This window comes from Emys orbicularis, chromosome 1 (assembly GCF_028017835.1).
Source record: "Emys orbicularis isolate rEmyOrb1 chromosome 1, rEmyOrb1.hap1, whole genome shotgun sequence".
In the NCBI taxonomy this organism is placed as follows: domain Eukaryota; kingdom Metazoa; phylum Chordata; order Testudines; family Emydidae; genus Emys; species Emys orbicularis.
Window position 1 is genome coordinate 371,799,829 of NC_088683.1, and position 24,666 is coordinate 371,824,494.

General features: G+C 46.5%; 1 pseudogene; it reads right to left on the reverse strand.

Moving 5' to 3' along the window:
* Positions 1-2,913: 2,913 nt before the first annotated feature.
* Positions 2,914-3,912, reverse strand: LOC135894965 (olfactory receptor 52E4-like; annotated as a pseudogene).
* Positions 3,913-24,666: the final 20,754 nt, after the last annotated feature.

Genomic DNA, 24,666 nt, shown 5'->3' on the forward strand with positions numbered 1-24,666 from the left:
GCTGCTACACAGATGTGGAAGGGGAGTGGGCCTGGCCGGGAAAGTGCCTCAAGATATTTCCTTCACCCATATTTGGCTCCTCTGCCATCTGTGTTTCCCCAAGTGCTCTCGTTCCAGAACTGATCCATCCGGGCTTCCCTGAGGGAAATGTTTGTGGAACACACAGTGCCTGTTTGCGATCAGGGAGAGAGTTTGTGTCTCCCTCCGAAAGTGCTCCCCAGAATGGCAGAGACAGTGAGTCCCTGTTCTAGTGGGTTTTGTCCCATCTCTCTCTCTCTCTCTCTCTCTCTCTCTCTTTCACTCTCTCTCTTTCTCCTGGTGCATTTAGGACCAGCTCTCTCTTTCCTTTGTAACTCACCCCCACACACACGTGCCTCCCTCTCTCTGTCACTTCTAAGTCCTTGGCCATTACCAACTAGCAGCCTGCAGCTGTGGTAGCCTATAGTCTAATCTACTTGCTTGTCTATATATCTTTTCTTATAAGTTTCTTATTTTCTTATGGGTTTGATTATTTGTTTTATTGATACGTTTACAGATTTCACCTGTAACACAAGGGACCTGAAGGCCAAATCCTGTTTGTTGAGCTAAAGCAGGGAGCAGATAAGAAAAGGTGTGGGGAAAAGTGCAGCCAGAACCTCCTGTTGAAGTTGTGGAGGAGTAGGAATAGGGGTTGCAACCTTGTGCATTGTAGATAGGCATCCGCCAGGATCTGCCTCATGCTGCAAAATGGGCAGGCATCTGGAATGGGGGTGAACTGTGCCACGTACATGCCTGTGATCATGGCTCCATGAACAAGCCACCAACCGATATCCACGGGGGGCCGTGGGACCAGGGTGTAGTACTTTCTGGCCCACCGGGGTTCCTCACCATCCAAAGGTGGTACTAGGTTCTGCCACATGGTATCAGGGCATCTGAGGAAGTGAAGTATGTGGCTCATGAGCATGTAAAGTTGTTCCCTTGGTGGAATTCAGAAATGAACCAGCTGAAGTGTGTGCCGCTGGCTCAGGTTATGAAAGGGAGGGGGCCGGGGGGACTCATGGGCAGGAGCCCAATCAAGAATTCCAGAGGCACTGGGGTGAGGGGTGGGTGGGGAGCACCCTCTTGTAGTACCTGTTCAAGGAAAACCAGAGCAGTAAGCAATATGGTGGCTCCCAACCTCCTGGAGTATGCGCAGTAGGGTCTGAAGAGCCCCAGGTGAGCTCCAAGATGAAAGACGCCATCCTGGCCACTAAATGGTGGGCCAAGAACTGGGCCAGTGAAATGCTGGAGGAGTGGGCCCGGGCAAGGTGAAAACAAAATAAATATATGCGGTTCAACCAGGAGTACTGCAACTGATCGACCTCCACCTGGACACAGGTAAAGATGGAATTCTCATCCGGGTGTTGGTCGTGCAAGACATCCACCAGGGAGTGATGATTGACGATCTCTCCGAGGATGCCTGCAGCAGCCTGGCTCCTTTTGAACCCTGAGTGATTCTGGGCCTCAAAGATGATATTAAAATCCCCACCCAGGCCAGGCACCTTGGGGATCCAAAGTGCCGAGGAAGAAAGACACCTGTTGAGCGAAACACACCCACTCCGAGTCTGAATTTGGGGGGTAGACATTGAACAGATTAAAAAAAACCATTCAGAAAAGATGGATGGCTTCATTCTGAGGGCTGAGGAGGATCCTCGTGAGCATGGAATCCCCATCTGGCCTTGCAACAATCACTGACCAACCTGAAAGGCTTTTCACAGAAGTTGCAGGCCCACCGGTAGCCCACGGAGATCTACATAGAGGGAGCAGACCACCGGTGCGGCAACTGTACCGGTGGCGATGCGCAACAAGTCTCTATCTCCAGAAAGGGAAAGGGAGATGGAAGGAAGAGATGAGCCACTATATGGTGAAGGAAGGGAGGCAAAAAAAACACCCCATGAGGTTCATCTAAGGACAGGGGAAAGGAGAAAACCCCTGGTTGGCAGCAGTATGGAAGGTGGAGGGGACACAAATGAGTAGGGCTTCTCTCCCCCTTCCCTCCTGCAGCTCCTGTCTCTGCTCTGTGGCTGCGGCTAGGGCTCGGGGCAGCCTGAACTGAGGGCTTCTTCTGCCGCTGCTGCCAGGGCAGCTTGAGCTCTTCCCCTTCCCCATTGGCTCCTACTGGGGCTGGAGGCTTGAACTCCTGCCAGCTGAAGCTGTGACAGCGGAGGCAGCCTGGGCTCGGTGCTTCTGGCCCCTTCTCCTGAGCTGCTCTACACGAATCAGATGAGGATTGCCATGTTCTGTCCATTCCCTCTGAAGCCTCTGACACTGGGCACTGTCAGAAGACAGGCTACTGGGCGACACGGACCATTGGTTTTACCCAGTATGGCCATTCTGATTTTCTTATTTAGACCCCAGATGTATCTGCCTCCTGCTGTATCCCACTATACCCCACTCCCCTCCCCGAGCCGAGATAGATCCCAGGACTCCTGACGGGGTCTCTCTCGCCACAGAGTTAGGAACAATGTAAGAATAAACATTAAAATTTTAACACTAACCAGTGTCCCTTAAGTGACTTGCCATAAGATGTGAGAACATATTGGCTTTAGAGATGACTGGGTCGCAGATGACAAGGGGAGGGGAAGACAGGAGCAAGTGACAGGGGCAGCGCCTTGGGGAGAAGACACACAGCAGGGTCGAAGTTTGATAGAAGAGATGAGGCAAGGTTACAATTTCAGGGATCCAGCTACCAGCAATTAGAAAGGTCACAACCAGTGTAGTGTACATAGAATGATTCCACAGTTCATCACATTGACACAGCACAGTAAGGACAGGAAAGGGTTTAATGTCACTTTGACTGTCCAGGAAGTGATTCAGGGAAGAGGCCCCAGCACCATGCACCAGCCATCTCTGCACAGAGCTCAATCTGAGAGCCAGAGTATAAGGAGGAAACATTTAGGTCTCTCCATGTGTAAAGAGCTGGAGTAGCCTGACCCGGATCTGTTTGGTCCTCACTCCATAAATGATGGGGTGTAGCGTGGGGGGCACCAGCTGGTAAACACTGGCAATGAGAACGAGGAAGTGCAGTGGTACATTGTGGCCAAACCGGTACATGAGAGAGGAGAAGAAATCCGGAACGTACAAAGCTAAGATGGCACAAACATGAGAAATGCAGGTCCCAAAAGTTTTGAGCCGAGCATCCGTTGTCGGGAGGCGGAAGATTGCCCGGAGGATCTGAGTGTAGGACACGGTGATAAAAAACACATCCATTCCGATCACAGAGAGAAGATCAAACAGGCCATAATAACTACTGATGCGGATGTCGGCACAGGCCAGCTGCACCACAGCTATATGCCCACAACAGAAGTGGGGGATGATGTTGGTCCTGCAATATGGCCACCGCTTCGCCAGGAAGGGATAGGGTAATGTGACTATGACACTACGCAGCACCACGGCCAGGCCTATCTTGGCCACAACAGAGTTTGTCAGGATTGTGGAATGTCTCAGAGGATTGCAGATGGCCACGTAGCGATCAAAAGCCATGGCCACGAGGATTCCGGACTCCATCCCTGAGGAGGAGTGAAGGAAGTACATCTGGGTGAGGCAGGCACTGAAACTGATCTCCCTGGAATTGAACCAAAAGATGCTCAGCATTTTCGGTATGGTTGATGTGGACATGACCAGGTCGGTGACGGCCAGCATGCACAGGAAATAGAACATGGGTCCGTGGAGGCTCGGCTCCCTCTTCACGATGAACAGGATGGTGAAATTCCCCAACACGGCTATGGTGTACATAGCACAGAAGGGAATGGAAATCCAGATATAGGCTTTCTCTAAGCCAGGAATGCCAAGTAGGATGAAGGTGGAAGGGTTGGTGAAGTCGGTTGTGTTCGAACCTGACATGGAGTAGGGGAGAAAGAGTCCAACTCTGACGCGTTAGGGTGTCTCCTGCATTTAGCGTATGCTCCCCTGATTTTCTGTGTGTTCCCAGGATCTCAGGTGATGGTCACAGTGGAAATGCCTGAATGAAGAGACAATGTTAATATGAGACACTGCATGCAGTAGTGGAGGCTATTCTCATGGGAGAAGCACATTGATCACTATTCACACACTGAGAAATTATATTTTCATTATTCTGAGAAAATAACTATGAACAATGACCCTAATAAATCCAATTCCATATTTTGTGGTGCTCCCTGCATTAATAATTCTTACACTTTTTGGGGGGGAAACCTTAAGAGGCATCAGCAGGAAATACAATTGGGGATACTGGTCATCCATCATTGTGCCTTAATGCAATGAGAGCCAGGATAGGGAGTCCATACTGAAGGGAGTATCGCACTCATCCAGTTGCTCGAAAGCAGCAAGGGGAAAAAAACAAACTTTTGCGAAGACATGTGCTGAGAGAAACATCCCAACTAGAACATACCTCAGGGAGAAGACCTGGGTGCCATTGATAGCAGGTCATGATAAACACTTGCTCATTCACAGCAGTGGACAAAACAAAACAATGTTCGGATCACTAAGATATGGGATGGAGAATAACAGGTTCGGTATATGTGTTCAGTTTTGGTCATCCAGTCTCTATTAAGGATATAGCATATGTAAAAGGGATTTGCAAGACAGCCTTTGAGAATGGGGGAGGCTGCCATATGGAAACAGATAGAAGAGTCTGGGACTCTGTAGTTTGCACAAGAGACAAAGAAGAGAGTATGATATAGGAGAGAAAAATAAAAAATAAAACTAATTTACATTCAAATGGACAATTCCTAACCATTATTACTGATAGACACTTAGTGCTCCAAGAGGACTATTTCCCCAAATATGAGGAAAATTATCAGCAAAACTGATTGGGAGGAAAAATGTAAACAGAAAAATATGAATGCATATTGGTAATTCTTTGATAACAGCTTATTAGATAGCGGAAAACTGATGATTCTACAGTCAACAAAGTGAACAACTTTGGGTAAAAACCCAGATCAGTGGCAAAGTGAAGGCAGCAAGAGTGGGGAGGGAGGAAGCAATATATAACAAAAAGGAAAAAGGGAAAATAGATATCCAAGAACAGAAATTGGAAGTTAAGAAAATTCATAAGGGAGGTTAAGATATCAGGGAAAACTCCACGTTTGGCAGGGCTATGAATCACAAAAAGGAGTTTATTACGTATATTAACACCAAGAGAAATCCTGGAAAAGTTTTATGTGTTAAATATAAAGTATTAAAAAATAAAGGGAAAGGGTTTTTTTAATATATAAAAGAATTGACTAGGTTAAGAAACAACGGAAAAGCTGGTATGGGATTAGTTAAAAAAACAAGTCTAGAAATGTAAATAATGCCAGTCAGCAACACGGTTTATGCAAAACAGATCTTGTCAAATAAACCTGATTTCATCCTTTTATGAGAGTACACATTGGTTGATCAAGGAAAAATGCTGATGCAATGAAACTTGATTTCTCAGAGCCATTTGATTTAGTAGAGGTAAATATTGAGTTGGTGAGTTGGAGCAGGGGAAAGATTTGACCTCTTCACATGCAATTGGTGAAACAAACTGCATCCAATTCTGGGGTCCACATTGGAAAAAAGATGAAGAAAACTTGGAGAGAGGGCAGAAAGGAGCCACAAAAATGATTTGAGGATAGAGAAAAGGCCGGGTCTTTAGACTTGAACATGTATATCTGTTCAATTTATCAAAAAGATGGTCAGTGGAGACTTTCATGTGGAGAAAATCACAGGTAATAATGGGCTCTCTAATCCACCGGACAAAGGCAGAGCAAGACCGAAGGGCTGGAAGCTGAAGCCAGGCAAATTCCAGCACGAAATTAGGGGCAAATATTTAGCACTGAGGGTAATTAACCATTGGGATACACTGTGAAGGGAAGTGTTGGATTCTCCAATTCCCCATGTTGGCACATCCAGACTGGATGTTTTTTTGGAAGATCTGATTGAAGGATTGTTTACACTTAAAATGCTACAGCAGTGCTGCCATAGCACTTCACTATAGACACTACTTACACAGACGGAAGGGTTCTCATCATAGGTAATGCCCGAGAGGTGGTAGCTAGTTCGATGGAAGAATTCATCTCATGCTGTCTACACCAGGGCACAGATTATTCAACAAATTCTTGGAATGTCTTGGAGACAATTTTTTGTTCCAGGAGCTGGGGAAAGGTACGAGGAGACAGGCTGTTCTAGACTTTATTTTGACATATAAGGAGGAAAAAGAGGGCGAGGAGAAAAGCACAGATATAGGTAGGGGTAGGGAATTGGACATAAGAAGGAGGGGGCAGATGGACACTACTGGGTCCGTACCAAAGTGCATAACTAATGGGAGAATGGATAGACAGCATATGGTAAGATGTTTATACACCAATGCGAGAAGCCTAGGTAACAAAATGGAGGAATTGGAGCTCCTGGTCCAAGAAATGAAACCTGATATCGTAGGAATAACCGAAACGTGGTGGAATGGTAGTCATGACTGGAGTACAGGTATGGAAGGGTATGTGCTGTTTAGGAATGACCGGAAAAAAGGTAAAGGTGGGGGTGTGGCATTGTATGTCAATAATGAGCTAAAATGTAAAGAAATAATAAGTGATGGAATGGATAAGACGGAGTCTGTCTGGGCAACAATTACACTGGGTAAAAGAACTACTAGAGCCTCCCCTGAGATACTGCTTGGGGTGTGCTATAGACCGCCGGGATCTAGCCTGGATGCGGACAGAGAACTATTTAATGTTTTTAAGGAAGTAAAAACTAATAAGAGCTGTGTGATCATGGGGGACTTTAACTTCCCAGACATAGATTGGGGAACAAATGCTAGTAACAATAATAGGGCTCAGATGTTTCTAGACGTGCTAGCAGATGAATTCCTTCATCAAGTAGTAGCTGAACCGACGAGGGGGGATGCCATTTTAGATTTGGTGCTGGTGAGTAGTGAGGACCTCGTTGAGGAAATGGTTGTAGGGGACAACCTTGGCTCGAGTGACCATGAGCTAATTTGGTTTAAACTAAATGGAAGGGTTAACAGAAATAAAACTATGACTGTGACTAAGGTTTACGATTTCAAAAAGGCCAACTTTAATAAATTAAGGCAACTACTTAGGGAAGTGGATTGGGCTAACATACTTAGAGAGCTAAAGGCAGATGAGGCCTGGGATTATTTCAAGCTGAAGTTGCACGAGCTGTCCGAGGCCTGTATCCCGAGAAAGGGGAAACGGTCAGTAGGCAGGGGAATTAGACCCAGCTGGATGAGCGGGCGTCTCAAAGGGGCGATTAAGAAAAAACAGAAAGCGTACAAAGAATGGAAGAGAGGAGAGATCGGCAAAGAAACCTACCTTATTGAGGTCAGAGCATGTAGGGATGCGGTGAGAAAGGCCAAAAGCCGTGTAGAGTTGGACCTCGCGAGGGGAATTAAATCCAATAGTAAGAGGTTTTATAGCCATATAAATAGGAAGAAAACAAAGAAAGAGGAAGTGGGGCCACTGAAGCTTGCAGATGGAGTGGAGATTAAGGACAATCTAAGCATGGCACAATATCTAAATGAATATTTTGCATCGGTGTTTAACAAGGCTAATGAAGGGCTTAGGAATAGAGGGAGCGGGACAGAGGGGAATAAAGGAGGGGCAATTGACATTAAAGTATCAGAGGTGGAAGCCAAACTTGACCAGCTAAATGGGACTAAATCGGGTGGACCGGATGATCTTCATCCTAGAATATTGAAGGAGCTGGCGCGAGAAATTGCAAGCCCCTTGGCGATAATTTTTAATAAATCTGTAAACTCGGGGGAGGTACCGATGGACTGGAAAATAGCTAATGTGGTTCCTATTTTCAAGAAGGGGATAAAAAGTGACCCGGGTAACTACAGGCCTGTTAGTTTAACTTCTGTAGTATGCAAGGTCTTGGAAAAAATCTTGAAGGAAAAAGTAGTTAAGGACCTTGAGGTGAATGGCAATTGGGACAAATTACAACATGGGTTTACGAAAGGAAGATCGTGCCAAACCAACTTGATCTCCTTTTTTGAGAAAGTAACAGACCTTCTAGATAAAGGAAATGCGGTGGATCTAATTTACCTAGATTTTAGTAAAGCGTTTGATACTGTGCCGCACGAGGAATTACTGGTTAAATTAGAAAAGATGGGGATCGATATGAAAATCCAGAGGTGGATAAAGAACTGGTTAAAGGGGAGACTGCAGCGGGTAGTACTGAAAGGGGAACTGTCGGGTTGGAGGGAGGTCACCAGTGGGGTTCCTCAAGGTTCGGTTTTGGGTCCGATTTTATTTAATCTATTCGTTACTGACCTCGGAACCGAATGTAGGAGTGGGCTGATAAAGTTTGCGGATGACACAAAGTTGGGAGGTATTGCCAATTCGGAGAAGGATCGGGATATTTTGCAGGGAGACTTGGATGACCTTGTAAATTGGAGTAACAATAATAGGATGAGATTCAATAGTGGGAAGTGTAAGGTGATGCATTTAGGGATGACTAACAAGAATTTTAGTTATAAGTTAGGGACGCATAGGTTGGAAGTGACGGAGGAGGAGAAGGACCTCGGAGTCCTGGTTGATCGCAAGATGACTATGAGTCGGCAATGTGACGTGGCTGTGAAAAAAGCTAATGCGATCTTGGGATGCGTTAGGCGAGGTATTTCTAGTAGGGACAGGGAGGTGCTGCTTCCGTTATACAAGGCGCTGGTGAGACCTCATTTGGAGTACTGTGTGCAGTTCTGGTCTCCTATGTTTAAAAAGGATGAACTCAAACTGGAACGGGTACAGAGAAGGGCCACTAGGATGATCCGAGGAATGGAAAACCTTTCCTATGAAAGGAGACTCGAGGAGCTCGGTTTGTTTAGCCTAACCAAAAGAAGGCTGAGGGGGGATATGATTGCTCTCTTTAAATATATCAAAGGGATTAATACCAAGGAGGGAGAGGAATTATTTCAGCTTAGTAGTAATGTGGATACGAGAACGAATGGATATAAACTGGCCGTGGGGAAGTTTAGGCTTGAAATTAGACGAAGGTTTCTGACCGTCAGAGGGGTAAAATTTTGGAACAGCCTTCCGAGGGAAACGGTGGGGGCAAAGGACCTCTCTGGCTTCAAGATTAGGCTTGATAAGTTTATGGAGGGAATGGTTTGATGGGATAATGTGATTTTAGTCAAATAGGCATTAACGGGCCATCGCGGGTAAAATGAGAGTCCGGCTGTAGAATCTTGCCTGTATGCTCGGGGTTCTGCTGATCGCCATATTTGGGGTCGGGAAGGAATTTTCCTCCAGGGTAGATTGGCAGAGGCCCTGGAGGTTTTTCGCCTTCCTCCGCAGCATAGGGCAGGGGTCGCAGGCTGGAAGATTCTGTTGTGGGTGAGTCAGCTTTTGTGGCCTGCATCATGCGGGAGGTCAGACTAGATGACCATATTGGTCCCTTCTGACCTTAAAGTCTATGAGTCTATGAGTCTATGAGTCTATGAGGTTGAGAATTTGAAACTGGAAGGCAATTTGGGGGAATGTGATCATGAAATGACAGAGTTCACGATTTTAAGGAATGGTAGGAGGGAGAACAGCAAAATAAAGACAATGGATTTCAAGAAGGCAGACTTGAGCAAACTCAGAGAGTTGGTAGGTAAGATCTCATGGGAAGCAAATCTAATGGGAAAAACAATAGAAAACAGCTGGCAGGTTTTAGGAGACACGTTCGTAAGGCCACAAGCGCAAACTATCCCACTGCGTAGGAAAGTTAGGATGTATGGCAAGAGACCGCAATGGCTTAAATAGGAGATCTTGAATGATCTAAAAAACAAAAAAGGATCCCACAAAAAGTGAAAACAAGTTCAAGTTACAAAGGAGGAATATAAACAAATAACACATGTATGTAGGGGCAAAATTTGAAAGACCAAGGCACAAAACAAGATCAAACTAGATAGAGACATAAAGGGTAGCAAGAAAATATTCTACAAATACATTAGAAGCAAGCAGGAGACCAAGGACTAGGTAGATCTGTTACTAAATGAAGGCAGGAAAACAAGAACAATAAACGTGGAAATGGCATAGGTGCTTAATGACTTCTTTGTTTAGGTTTTCACCAGAAAAGTTGTTGGTGTTTGGACACCTAACATAGAGAATGACAGTGAAAATGGAATAGGTTCCGATGATAAAATAAGGAAATAAGTTAAAAGTTAGATGGAAAAGTCATATGTCTTCAAGTCACCAGGGCCTGACGAAATGCATCCTAGAGTACGCTGAAGGAAGTGACTGAGGAGATATCTGAGCCATTAGCTATTAGCTTTTAAAAGTGATGGGAGTCAGGGAAGATTCTGGAACACTGGAAAGAGCACATATAGTGCCTATCTATAAAAAGGGATATAAGGGAAACCTAGACTATTACAGACCAGTAAGCTTATCTTCTGTACCAGGTAAGATAATGGAGCATATAATTAAGGATTCAATTTGCAAATGTGTAGAAGATAATAAAGTGATAAATGATAATCAGCATGGATTTGTCAAAAACAAAACATGTCAAACCAACCTGTTAGCTTTCTTTGACAAGGTAACAAGCCCTGTGGATGGGGGGAAGAAGTAGATGTGGTATATCTAGACATTAGTACAGCTTTTGATATAATCTCGCATGATCTTCTCATTAAGAAACTACGGGAAAACAACCTAGATGGAGGTACTATACGGAGGATGCATAACTAGTTGGAAAACAATCCCAGAGAGTAGTAATGAATGGTTTACAGTGATGCTGTAAGGGCATAACAAGTGGGGTACTACAGGGAACAGTTCTGGGTCCGGTTCTTTTCCATGTCTTCATCAACAATTTAGATCATGGCACAGAGAGTACACTTATTAAGTTTGCAGATTATAGCAAATTGGAAGGGGTTGTAAGTCTTTGGAGAATTGGATAAAAATGCAAAATGATCTGGAAAAACTCGAGTAAAGGATGATTAGGGGTCTTGAAAACATGGCCTATAAGGGATGACTGTAAGAGCAAGGTTTGTTCAGTCTGAATAAGAGAAGACTGAGGGGGGACATGATAACAGTTTTCAAATACCTAGAAGGTTCTTACAAGGAGGGAGAAAAAGTGTTCTCCTTAACCTTTGAAGAGAAGAGGCAATGGACTTAAATTGCAGTAAGGACAGTTTAGGTTGGACATTAGGAAAAATGTTTCAAAAAAGGCAAATGCAATGTTAGGTTATATTATCTGAAGTATAACATGCAAATCATGGTACGTGATAGCATTCCTCAACTTGGTGTGGACTAGGTCTCAATTGGAGACTAAGACAAAAATCCTGTATCTTGTCAGGGGGTTAGACTAGCTCTCCTTCGCGATCCCTTATAACTCTATGGATCTATCATTCTATCTTGTAAAATCCTAGTGTAGACCAGGCCTTAGTCACACATAATTCTTTCAGCTCAATACAGAGGTAAATTTAATGGGCCTGTGTTTTACAGGAGGTCAGACTGGATGATCAAATGGTCCCTTCTGATCTTAAACCCTATGGATCTATTGATAAAAAAGTAGATCAGGCATTTATATTTAACGTGTCTCACAACATGAACAAGGGAACATTTAGTTAAATTGAAAGTCTGAACATATAACTTTAAGAAAAGATAATTGCTAACATAATTTCTATTTGGCCTGTGGAACTCCTAGCTATCAACATTATTGGAGCAAAGAGAATAGAAGAATGGGATTCACAAATGGATTGGCCATTGTACGTGATGCTGGTAGCATCACCTGTAGTTAAGGCTGTCTGACACCTTCCATTAGACGGCCTCATTTCCAGTTGCTTATAAGTTTGCCAAATTTTCTGTGTTTTTACTGAAATTTCCCATGGTGTCTGCTTTGGGAAGAATTGTTTTTTTGAAAGTTTCAGGCATTATAGTTCAGCCGACTTCTTGAATGAATCTAGGAGAAAGTATGTGTTACCCATGTTGAAAAATTCTCAGTATTGTTCTAGCGAGGAGCCCTAGCACCTCCAAGCTTTCCAGGAGATAAAAGTCAGATAACAGCCCCTGTCCCTCTGCCCCGAAAAGCAAGAGGAGGGGGTGACAGTGTCTGTGCATTAACACACAGTTGGCTCCTGACATCTGTACTCAGTTCTTCCTCCAAGGGAGTTTTGCATCACTGGGGCCTGAGCAAAGCATGGGTAGTGGTCTCAGAATTTGATCTTGTATTGCACATCTACTAACATCTTTCATTCTGAAGGATTCACTGTGCCACTGAAATGCACCACTTCGGGGCTGCAGTCCATCAAGCGGGATGTGCAGGGGTGCACAGAAAAGAGTGAGATTTTGGCTAGTGATTCTTTAGCAAACTCATCACTTATGGCAAGGGGCCTGGGAAGTTTCATGGTTGTGCAGAGCGGAAAGAACCACAGACTTACTCTCTATCCCACCACACCCACATTGCACAGGGTTTGTCAATCAGTTGAGCTCCTCAGCAAGAGATGGGTACCTGTGAATTCTGAGACAGAAGTGTCCTCCATAGGTATCCACCTCAGGTATCCATGACCCACACCTCTCTGAACCCAGCATCTGCAGCAGCATCCCACACAGAGAGACAACACGGGGATGTGCACCATTTATAATATAGCTCTGTGTAATCACAGTGGGGTTCGCTCAGCCTCTAGAGAAGAAGGGAGGCTCTGAAAGAAAACAGGCTGTAGAGAAGCATGTCTCCGCTTCTCTGCTAATTATCCAGCTTTAGGAGTAAACAGTAATTAAGGAACCTTCCCAAAGGGAGATGAGAACGCTTGGGCTCTGTGCTGAGTCAGAGAGGAATTGGCTGCTCTGTACGTTTGTGTGCATATATTTAAAAATTATAGTTGATGAGTAAGAAAAGTAAGGATAATGCCTAACTCTCCAGAGGATCTGATTTCCTGTAAATTCTCAGAACAGATAGGTAGATAGTAGACAGAGAGATCTGGAGAAAGTTGACTAAGAGGAGACACAAGCACTTACAGCAAACACATGGGATCAGAGATCAGTAATTCTCATCAGTAACTATTATCATACTGTGTAGCAGCTTTCATTGATGGATCTTCAAAACACCTAGCAAAGGAAAGTCATCATGAAACTTCCCCATTTCAATGATCGGTAAACTGAGGCATGGGGAGACAAGGTCACATAGAGACAGACAGACAGAACCCAAGTGTCCTGACTTCCCTTCCATAACCACGGTCTCTCTGTCAGTCAGTGACCACATGAAAACGTGGAAATGGACTCACAGTCTTTCAGGGCCTGTTCACTGGAGGGGGGCAGGGAATTACCTGGGTTGCAACCCTGAACTGGGGACCGCCAAGCCCTCTGGCATACCAATCTGGGCCCCTTCCCACACTGTGAGGCATTGACAAGCTGAAATCCTCTCAGGTCCTGCACTTACACAGCCATACACAGACAGGGACACACCCAGCTCCAGGTACATGAATGATTTCACTAGCCAGCCATGAAACAGCAATAGATAGACTCCAGCCCGTTCCCCCCAGCTCCCCAGCCTAGGACCCAAGAGCTGTACCCTCTTGCCCTGGCCAAAAGCCTCACCAGTATAGGTTTATTTCCCATTCCCAGATGTATTAATTACAGAAAGATCGATTGTTTACGTGATTATACGTAATAATGTAAAGAACAAAGTTGAAATCTGAGAAATAAACAACATCACAATCTAAGTTCTATACACTAGACAGGCTTTGAATCAAACAGTGTCTCACCCTGATGGGACAAACAATCCACCAATCTTCCATACATAGGCTAGAAATCCCTTCAGCCTGGGACCACAGCCCGAGTTTAGTTCCAGGTTCTAAGGTCTTTCGTGTTCTGTTGTTTGGGGGGTGAGGCCAAGTGATGATGTCACTTTCACATTTTATAGCTTCTGCCATGTAGAGGGAACTTCATTTTTCCAAGCAAAAGCCCCCAGCACAGTTAGTGGAAAAGTACAGACACAAGATGGAGTCCAGGGAACAGGAGCTGGTCACATGCCCTTGCATGCTTTCAGAACGTTAGGTACAAAAATGATATAGGTATACAAATACATCACATATTTTATATACTTTATAAAAACTAACATCATAGTCATATCACCATGGTAAATATGGGGGCGACTGGGTGTTGCTTTGGGGCACAGAATGTCACACCTCTCCCCTTAATTTACTGCAGGACTGTTAGTCACTGTCTGATGCAGAAGCAGTGTGCTCAAGGCCCTCTTTATTTTTTGATCATACAACTCCCAAGTGTTACAAACATTGTAGTGTTATCCACAGATGTTCCTCCAAACTTCTATGTACTTTCAACACTTTGAAGATGAGCCTCGTGATCTCAAAAGTCAGCAAGTGTGCTTTCTGTGCAGTATTGTTAACCATTGTGTTTTTCCAACTAGTTGTAACTCAATACATATATTCATCAACACCATGAGGTGTTGTGCCTCAGTTTCCCCCTCCAGACAGCACACCAGGTATATTATAATTTCCCTACTGTGACAAGCTTTTAGCCTGTGAACAGGTGTTCTCTGAGAAGCAATAATCATGTACGGTTTCTTGTTGATTACTTCTAGTATGTCCAAAAGCTTTCTCTCAAAATCATGCCTGCTTCACCTTTTCATAGGTTTACCATCAGTACTAATTTTTTTTGTCATAAGATTTACCATTAGCAACTAACTTTCCATCATGATATTTACCAATACCATCAAATCTTTTATTACAGCTAGGCGTTTCCAAGTATAATTATTACACCACGCCTTCTGCTTCGACAGTGTGGTGAGGGCTAGACAACATGCAAAGTGCTCTTACATTCTTAACTCATCAGGCTTTCCCTGTGATCCCCACTCATAACACTTTTTTTCCCTAGAGGGTTGTGATGGTGATCTGTGCTCTCTGGGCAAAGCGTTGTGCCTTCTCCCAGCAGATCATACCTGGCCTCTTTCTGTGTCTTACCAGCCCAGAGAATTTCCTCCTCCCCTCTGTCAGGTGGGTCATTAGCATTTTCACAGACAACTATTTATTCAGTCAGATCTACATCCTCTCTTAAAGCTGGGGGGAGAGGTAGATATGCTGGAGGGTAGGGATATGGTCCAGAGAGACCTAGACAAATTGGAGGATTGGGCCAAAAGAAATCTGATGAGGTTCAACAAGGACAAGTGCAGAGTCCTGAAATTAGGATGGAAGAATCCCAAGCTACAAGCTGGGGACCGACTGGCTAAGCAGTATTTCTGCAGAAAAGGACCTGGGGATTACAGTGGATGAGAAGTGCGATATGAGTCAGCAGTGAGCCCTTGTTACCGAGAAGGCTAACAGCATATTGGGCTGTATTAGTAGGAGCATTGCCAGCAGATCGAAGGAAGTGATTATTCCCCTCTAATCTGCACTGGTGAAGCCACATCTGGAGTATTGTGTCCAGTTTTCAGCCTCCCCACTACAGAAAGGATGTGAACAAGTAGGAGAGAATCCAGCAGAGGGCAATAAAATGATCAGGCGGTAGGGGCACATGACTTACGAGGAGAGGCTGAGAGAATTTGGCTTGTTTAGTCTGCAGAAGAGAAGAGTGAGGAGAGATTTGATAGCAGCCTTCAACTACCTGTAGGGAGGTTCCAAAGAGGATGTAGCTCGGCTGTTCTAAATGGTGGCAGATGACAGAAGAAGGAATAATGATCTCAAGTTGCACTGCGGCAGGTCTAGGTTGGATAATAGGAAACACTATTTCACTAGGAGGGTGGTGAAGCACTGGAATGGGTTACCTAGGGAGGTGGTGGAATCACCATCTTTAGAGGCTTTTCAGCCCTGGATTGACAAAGCCCTGGCTGGGAGGATTTAGTTGGGGATTGGTTCTGCTTTGAGCAGGGGGTTGGACGAGATGACCTCCTGAGGTCACTTCCAACCCTAATCTGTGATTCTATGATTCTATAGAGACAGTTCATTTTCACAAGCACGCCAGGAACCTGGATTGGGGTACCCTCTGTCACCCCTCTCTCTATCCCCAAGAAGTCAGTTGTGTGACTGCTCCCCTCCAGGTGGTCAGTTACACAGTTTCCTCGCGAAACTTGAGTCACAGGTGGAGTGCCTGGATGGGCAGATGCTGAATCAGCCATTCTGTCCTGGGCATCCTGTCCCAAGTGACCAGTGAGGAGACATTCCTGTACTCCCACTGTTCCTTTCCCAGATTCCCCCTCTGCCCCCCTCCCCAAGACAGATACCCCTTGGCTCTCTAGGGCGGGATCTGCCCCCTGTTCAGTTGTGAAGGGCTCACAGCTAACAGACTGGACAGCTGTCACACTGAGAGGTGCTACTCCCCCCTCCCTTCCTGAGGTGCTGTTGCCTCCTGCTGCCATGTTAAAGGAACTCATACCCACCTCCCCAGTGGTTTCTAGGATTCCGTCTCCCTTCTCTGTTCTCCCTTCTGGGACACATCTTCCTGTGCCCTCCCTTGAGCCTGCCGTGCCCTCACTCCTTCCCCTCCCCAGAGCCTCCTGCATGCCTCGACAGAGCTGGGAGCAGAGAGGGGGATGATGGGGGAGCGGCAGACGTAATACTTTGTCTCTTTAGCAATGTACATTGGAAAATTCTGGCTCCTTTTCAGGCTCAGGTTGGCCACACCTGTACTACCCAAACTGATAATAAAGCTTCCCAACACTCGGTTTGTATGTGCACTTGAGCCGAAGGCACAAGGATTTTTTGACCTCCTCTACTAGAAGCTCTTCCATCTGTCCTGGCAGTGTCTTGTCTTCTTGCTCTATACCCTGCTAACCACAGAAACTTCTGCCCTGTATCTTCCCACTGAAGGTGTTCCCTGCAAATAATGCTGACAGCCTAGATGTGCCTCATATGTGATTGTGTAGAGGATAATTTTACAAACCCAGTATGATAAGTGACAGGTGACTGAGGAGTTTCTGTGCTCAGGGTTGCAGCATTCACATGACCTACATGCTGCCTGCTTCCTTCCAGCACAGGGTATTTATTCCTCATGTGGTCAGTGGAATTACAATGATAGCACCTGCTGGACTCTTCTGATTTAACAGGAGATATGAGTCGAGGATTAGAGGAATGGAGTAAAAGAGAACCATGTTTTCCAACAAATTTATACCCCTTTCTCTCTGGTTTATTCACAATAGATGCTCGTGTCTGCTCAAAATCAACTGCTAGAGAAACCATCTCATCCATATTTTTCACCTTTTTGACCCATAGACATTGTTTTACATCATCTGTACATATGTTTAAGAAACACTCCTGAGGAACAAGGTCAAACATTCAATCAAACTTGTAACACCTTTGCTCCTTACACAGTTTCCCATCAGATCTTTCAGTTTGTTTACTTATTCCACATTACTCATACCAGCACCCCTCTTAAGATTCCTTGTATTTGCTTTGTGGTTTTTCCTCGCCTTCTGGGTCAGTTGGAGGCCACTCTGCCTCACTACACCGCTTGCTGTCACCCACAGATAGGGAATTTGAAAGGCAACCCAAAGCGTGTGTCTCTGGACAGCAGTCCGGGTAAACCAGTTGTCATTTAGGGTCTCTAACCTGCAATCAGGCAAAGGAGAAAAATGTTTTGAGTCCAAGCCCTTCATCAGGGCAGGGCAGCAAAGAGTCTATGGCTTTGGCCTGTATTGAGGGCTGAGCAGCAAACAGTCAGTTATGAGCCCCTGGCCCTCAGTCAGGACGGGTGGTAAAGGGTCTGTGGCTCGGGCCTGTACCCAGGGCTGAGCAGCAAAGGAATCGTTATTATCCCCAAGTCCTCAGTCAGGGTGGGCAGCAAAAAGTCCATGGCTCAGGCCTCTATTCAGGGCCGAGCAGAAAGAGGGTCAGGCATCCTAGCTCCATTGGATGGCTGACAATTGCAGGCTCATTAGCCTAGAGAGGGGGGATTTCCACCCCAGGGCTGCGGTGGCAGGGGTAGAGGGATGTGGGCCTTCCTGACTCCATTGCGTCCCAGCCCTAAGAGTGCTGTAGAATTCCGCCACTGGGTCAGCTGGGAAACCAGCCAAAACACGCTGACTGGATCTCTGGCCACAACGCAATCAGACTAGGGTCGGCTGCTTCAGGCCACTTGCTACCCTCCCGTCGGTTGGCACCTGGATCCCATGGGGTTCCTCTGGTTCATCTGAGTAGAAGGCCAGAGGCAGTCCCAGTTGCAGCCAGTAAGTAAACCACAAGGGGTACGTTTCAATTATGCTGCAAGCACTGGTGGATCATAAGGGGATGTTTCACCGACATCAACGTGGGATGGCCGGGAAAGGTATATGACACTCGCATCTTCAGGCACTCTGGTCTGTTTTAACAGCTGCCGGAAGGAACTAACTTCCCAGACCAGAAAATTAATGTTGGGGATGTTGAAATGCCTATAGTTATCCTTGGGGAACCCAGCCTACTCCTTAATGCCATGGCTCATGAAGCCATACACAGGTACCCTGGACAGTAGTAAGGAGCAGTTCAACTATAGGCTGAGCAAGTGCAGAATGGTGGTAGAATGTGCATTTGGACGTTTAAAAGTGTCTTGGTGCAGTTTACTGACTAGATTAGACCTCAATGAAGCCAATATTCCCATTGTTATTGCTGCTTGCTGTGCGCTCCACAATATCTGTGAGAGTAAGGGGGACACGTTTATGGTGGAGTGGGAGGTTGAGGCAAATCGCCTGGTGGCCTATTACACCAGCCAGACACCAGGGCGATTAGAAGAGCACAGCAGGGCGTGCTGCACATCAGAGAAGCTTTGAAAACCAGTTTCATGACTGGCCAGGCTACGGTGTGACAGTTCTCTTTGTTTCTCCTTGATGAAAATCCGCCTCCTTGGTTGACTCTACTTCTGTCTAAGCCAACCGACCTCCCGCCTTCGATCACCACTTTCAGAGGCAATAAGGTCATTAGTGTTTCCAAATCATGCATTCTTTATTAATTCATCACACAAATAGGGGGTGTGACGGGGTCGGCATTCCCCGCACTAGCCCAGACAGGGTTAGGCCCCAGGGGCTGACAGCGGAAGTCCCGCCTCCCTGGCAAGACTGGGCATGCTCCAAGTGCTCTAGTAGTATAAAGGGAGGGAGACTGGCTCATTCTGGGCTGGAGGTCACAGGGGAAGGACCTGCCGAGGAAGCTCCTACGGAGGGCCAGCCACAACCTCTGACCACACCGGGAATCGCAGCCGTCCAGAGCTCGCCTGCACCCCAGCGACTGGAGGAGACCCTGGAGACGACTGGACCTGTCAAACACAGGGGTATCAATGTCTCATGGGAAACTGCACCACAGACTCAGGTAGGAAGTGACCCAGGGAGGGTGTTGGAGTGGTACCTCCCACCCAGGGAAACTCAGCGTGTTTTGGCAGGACCTCCCCCCGCTGAGTCAGTTGCAAGCAACTACGCCACTGTTAGGGTCCTTGGTCGGGGCCCGGTGGAGTCGGGTGGGCCCGGGCCCCCCTACTGGGGTAGCCACACCCCAATGCTATAGACTCTGGCCACTAGGCCATGCTACCCTGCACCAAAGGGTGACTTTATGGAATCCGGCCGTTAGGCCACACTGCCCTGCAACAAAGGGAGCACTGTAGACTCCGGCCGCTAGGCCATGCTGCCCTGCACCACACGGTGGCGCTATAGACTGTGACTGATAGTCCACACTGCCCTGACCCCATGAGCGTGGACCGTCACAGGGGGAAAACTCGCAAGGTAGCCTGGGAGGGGTGGGGGAGTAGGAAAGCACTGGGTGGGGTGGTGGATGAGGGGAGGAGGGAAGGACAGGGCCACACTACAGTTCAAAACTTATTGAATACCAGCCTTCTGTTGCTTGAGCAATCCTCTGGGGTGCAGTGGCTGGGTGCCCGTAGCCTCCCCCTCCTTGCGTTCTTGGGCGTCTGCGTCAGGAGGATATGGAACTTGTGGAGGAGGGCAGGCAGTTATACAGGGGCTGAAGTGGTGGTCTGTGCTCCTGCTGCCTTTCCTGCAGCTCCATCAGAAGCCTGATCATGTCAGTTTGCTCCCCCATTAGCCTCAGCATTGCATCCTGCCTCCTCTCATTGCATTCATTTAATGCTGTCCTGGACTCTGCCATTGTTTGCCTCTACACATTCTGCTGAGCTCTTTCAGTGTGGGAGGACTTCATGAGCTCTAAGAACACCTCGTTGCGAGTGCGTTTTTTTCACCTTCTAATCTGCACTAGCCTCTGGGACGGAGACGATGGGGGGAGCATAGAAACATTTGCAGCTGCAGGAGGAAAAAAAGGAAGAGTAGTATTTAAAAAGATACATTTTAGAGAACAAAGGGAAGACTATTTCACACTGAATCAAGTGATTCACATTACATAGCACATGTGCTTTTGCTACAAGGTCGCATTTTGCCTCTTATATTGAGTGCCTGCTGGTTTGGTGTGAGACATCACACATGCTCACTGGGCAACAGAATTCGTCTTGCAGGCAGCCATGGTAAGGCAAAGGGTTTCGGCTTCTTCAACCTTCATAACATGTGGGAATGGTTTAAAACAGCAGCGCCCTCCTTTCCCATACCAAGCAAAGCCCATTGGGTTTTAGGGTGAATGTGCAGCAGAATCCACCCCCCCCACACCCAATTCTCTGGGATGATCGCTTCACCTCCCCACCCCCCTCACCCCGCATGGCTAGTATCAGGGAAGATCCCGGTCAGCCATGAACGGGCCTCCCCCCACTGCGTGGCTAACAGGGGGGATGATTTAGTTTCATCCAAAGGCAAACAGCCAAAGCCCGGCCTATTCGCTGCAAGGTTTTATTCTGCAATGATTCCAGACTACTTGCTACTAGCTTGGCACGGTAAATTAATCATTAAACACACTTGCTTTTAAACCCTGTATTATATTTAGAAAGGTACACTCACTACAGGTTCCTTCCCCGGCTTCATGATCCGGGAGCCAGGGTTGGGAGGGTTGGGAGTGTATTGGCTCCTGGGTGATGAACTGTTCCTGGCTGCCCGGGAGAAGGGATTCTCTGCATGCCTGCTGTGCGCTATCCTCAACCTCCTCCTCCTCATCGTCTTCCTCATCTTCAAACTCATCATACCTGTTGCATGAGACTCCCCCGTTGCAGGTGTCCACGGACAGTGGTGGGGTAGTGGTAGGGGCCACCCCCAGAATTTCATACAGCTCATCATAGAACCAGCATGTACGGAGCTCTGTCCCAGAGTGACCATTTGCATCCTTTGATTTTTTGTAGGCTTGCCTCAGCTCCTTAACTTTCATGTGGCACTACTGTGTGTCACTGTTGCAGCCTCTGTCCATCATGCCCTTGGAGATTTTGGCAAATATATTTGCATTTCGTCTTTTGGAACGGAGTTCTGCCTGCACGAATTCTTCTCCCTATACAGTGAACAGATCCAGTACTTCCCGTTCGGTCCATGCTGGAGATCTTTTGTGATTCTGGGACTCCATGGTCACTTGTGCTGATGAGCTCTGCATGGTCACCTGGCTGATCAGGTAGTCATGCTGGCCAAACAGGAAATGAAATTCAAAAGTTCGCGGGGCTTTTCCTGTCTACATGGCCAGTGCATCTGAGTTGAGAGTGCTGTCCAGAGCGGTCACAATGGAGCACTCTGGGATGGCTCCCGGAGGCCAATACCATCGAATTGTGTCCACACTACCCCAAATTCGACCCAGCACGGTCGATTTTAGTGCTAAACCCCTTGCTGGGGAGGAGTACAGAAATAGATTTTAAGAGCTTGTTCGTGTGGATGGGTGCAGAGTTAAATCGACCTAACGCTGCTAAATTCGACCTAAAATCATAGTGTACACCAGGGCTTAGTCTCCTCTTTCCAAGCTGAAAAATCCTAGCCTCTTTAATCTCTCCTCATATGGGACCCATTCCAAACCCCTCCTCATTTTAGTTGCCCTTCTCTGAACCTTTTCTAGTGCCAGTGCATCTTTTTTGAGATGAGGAGAACACATCTGTACGCAGTATTCAAGATATGGGCATACCATAGATTTATATAAGGACAATAAGATATTCTCCATCATAGTCTCTATCCCAGTTTTCTGAAATCATCCACTCAATATGCAGAGGCTGTCAAAAAAGCAAACAGAATGTTGGGAATCATCAAGAAAGGGATAGATAATAAGACAGAAAATATGATATTGCCTCTATATAAAGTCATGATACGCCCGCCCCTTGAATACTGCGTGCAGATATGGTCGCCCCATCTCAAAAAAGATATATTGGAATTGGAAAAGGTTCAGAAAAGGGCAACAAAAATTATTAGGGGTATAGAATGGCTTCCGTATGAGGAGAGATTAATAAGACTGGGACTTTTCAGCTTGGAAAGGAGTCGACTAAGCAGGGATATGATAGAGGTCTAAAAATCATGAGTGATATAGAGAAAGTAAATAAGGAAGTGTTATTTACTCCATCTCATAATACAAGAACAAGGGGCCACCAAATGAAATTAATAGGTAGCAAGTTTAAAACAAACACAAGAAAGTATTTTTTCATGCAACGTACTGTCAACCTCTGGAACTCCTTGCCAGAGGGTGTTGTGAAGGCCTATACTATAATGCGGTTCAAAAGAGAGCTAGATAGATTCATAGAAGATAGGTCCATCAATGTCTACTAGCCAGGATGGGCAGGAATGGTGTACCTAGCCTCTGTTTGCCAGAAGCTGGGATTGGGTGACAGGGCATGAGTCACTTGATGATAACCTGTCTGTTCATTCCCTTTGGGGAACCTGCCATTGGCCACTGTCAGAGGATAGGATACTGGGCTTGATGGTCTGACCCAGTATGTCCATTCTTATGCTCTTATCTTCATGGTAAATCCCAAAGGAATTTAGCCTCCTTAGAAACCGAATGCTGCCCTGATCGATCTCTGGGAATGTGCTTAAGAGGGTCTCGCTACTTCCTTTCAGTTGTGTCGGGGAACTAGCCTGGCCGTGGGGGATTTGCGCTGCGGCAGTTGTAGAGGCAAAACAAAACAGTTTTTCACACCTGGTTGGTGGGCAGTAGCGAGTCTCGGGCTCCGGTCCTCAGACAGGAGCTGAGCAACTTCTATATAACAAGCAGGCACTGGCCCTGGTTCGGGGCAGAGCAACAAAGATTCAGTCCCTCTGGCCCTCGGGCAGGGGTTGAGCAAATATTTATATTCAGCAAGACCAGGCCCTGGGTCTCTGGAACTCAACCATCTCATGGTTACTGCTGTTCCAATCACATCATAGTTCCTTGATTGTGCCAGGACTTCCAATTCTTCCTGCTTATTTCCCAAGCTTCTTGCGTTCTTCTACATGCACCTAAGATAACTAGCTGATTTCCCTGCTTTCTCAGTATGAATCAGGAGGGTTCCCGACTTGTAACATCCTCCTTGTGTTTCCTCCTGGTATTCTACTTCCCCACTTACCTCTGGGCTTAGGTCCCCATCCCCCGGCGTACCTAGTTTAAAGCCCTCCTCACTAGGTTAGCAAGGGTGTCTGCAAAGATGCTCTTTCCTCTCTTCATTAGTTGGAGCCCATCTCTTCCTAGCAATCCTTCTTCCCAGAACAACATCCCATGTGGAAGAATCCAAAGCCCTCTCTCTGACACCATCTGCATAACCACGCATTCACCTCCACAATTCAACGGTTTCTACCTGGGCCTTTTCCTTCAACAGGGAGGATGGATGAGAACACGACTTGTGCATCAAATGCTTTTATCCTTCTTCCCAAAGCCACATAGTCTGCAGTGATCTGCTCAAGGTAATTCTTGGCAGTACCATTGGTGCCCACGTGGAGAAGTAAGAAGGGGTAGTGGTCCGAGGTCTTGATCAGACTTGGCAGACACTCTGTCACATCCTGAATTCGAGCTCCGGATGAGCAGCACACTTCTTGGGCTGCATATTTCTCTACACATAATGCAAAGCAGCACACTTTTCTATACATAATGGATATAGCCCATAGATGTGCTGCAGGGTATCAAATCAGTGCAGTGTGTGATTCTACAGCCCTGATTAGGGCCTACTCTGGTCCCCCAGTGACAAGGTCACCCAGCGAATCCATGGTGGAGCTTGGACTCTTTGCTCTGAGCTCACTGTTGATGCTTTATCTATAATTCATTCACTTGGGCCAAATCCTCAGCTGCTAAAAGCGGGTGCAGCCCCATGGAAATCAGGGGAAAATCCCTCACTAGAGAAATAAAGGGAGAGAGAACATCACACCTCTTTGCTGTTGCATGGAACATACGAGCCAGGTCTGAGAGACACTAAGCAATGGATTGGCATCTAGGGACTCTTGGCTGATGTTCCTGGCTCAAGACACTTCCTCTTCTGCTGCCTCAATTTTCCCATCTGTAAAAGGGGGATACCTCCCGGAAGTAGTGAGCAATAGCCTGTAAAGCACCTACCTGTGGTTTCCATGTGACACCATGCCACAGCTCTGGAAGCGGAGTGGGTTCCAGTGTGGGGGGGGAGATAAATCTTGGGACTACATAAGAACATTGGCAGGCCCATATTGAGTAAGACCAATGCTCCATCTAGCCCAGTATCCTGTTTGCCGAAAGTGGCCAATGCCATGTGCCTCAGAAGGACTGAACAGAAAATGGAAATCATCAAGTGGTTCATGTCGCCCACACCCAGATTCTGGCAAACAAAGGCTAGAGACATCATCTCTGCTCATCCTGGCGAATAGCCATTGATTGACGTTATCTAGCTTTTATTAGAACCCTGTTACAGTCTTGGCCTTCACAATACCCTCTGGACCAGAGTTGCTCAGTTTGACTGTGAATAAATACTTTATTTTTTTTGTTTCAAAGCTGCTGCCTATTAA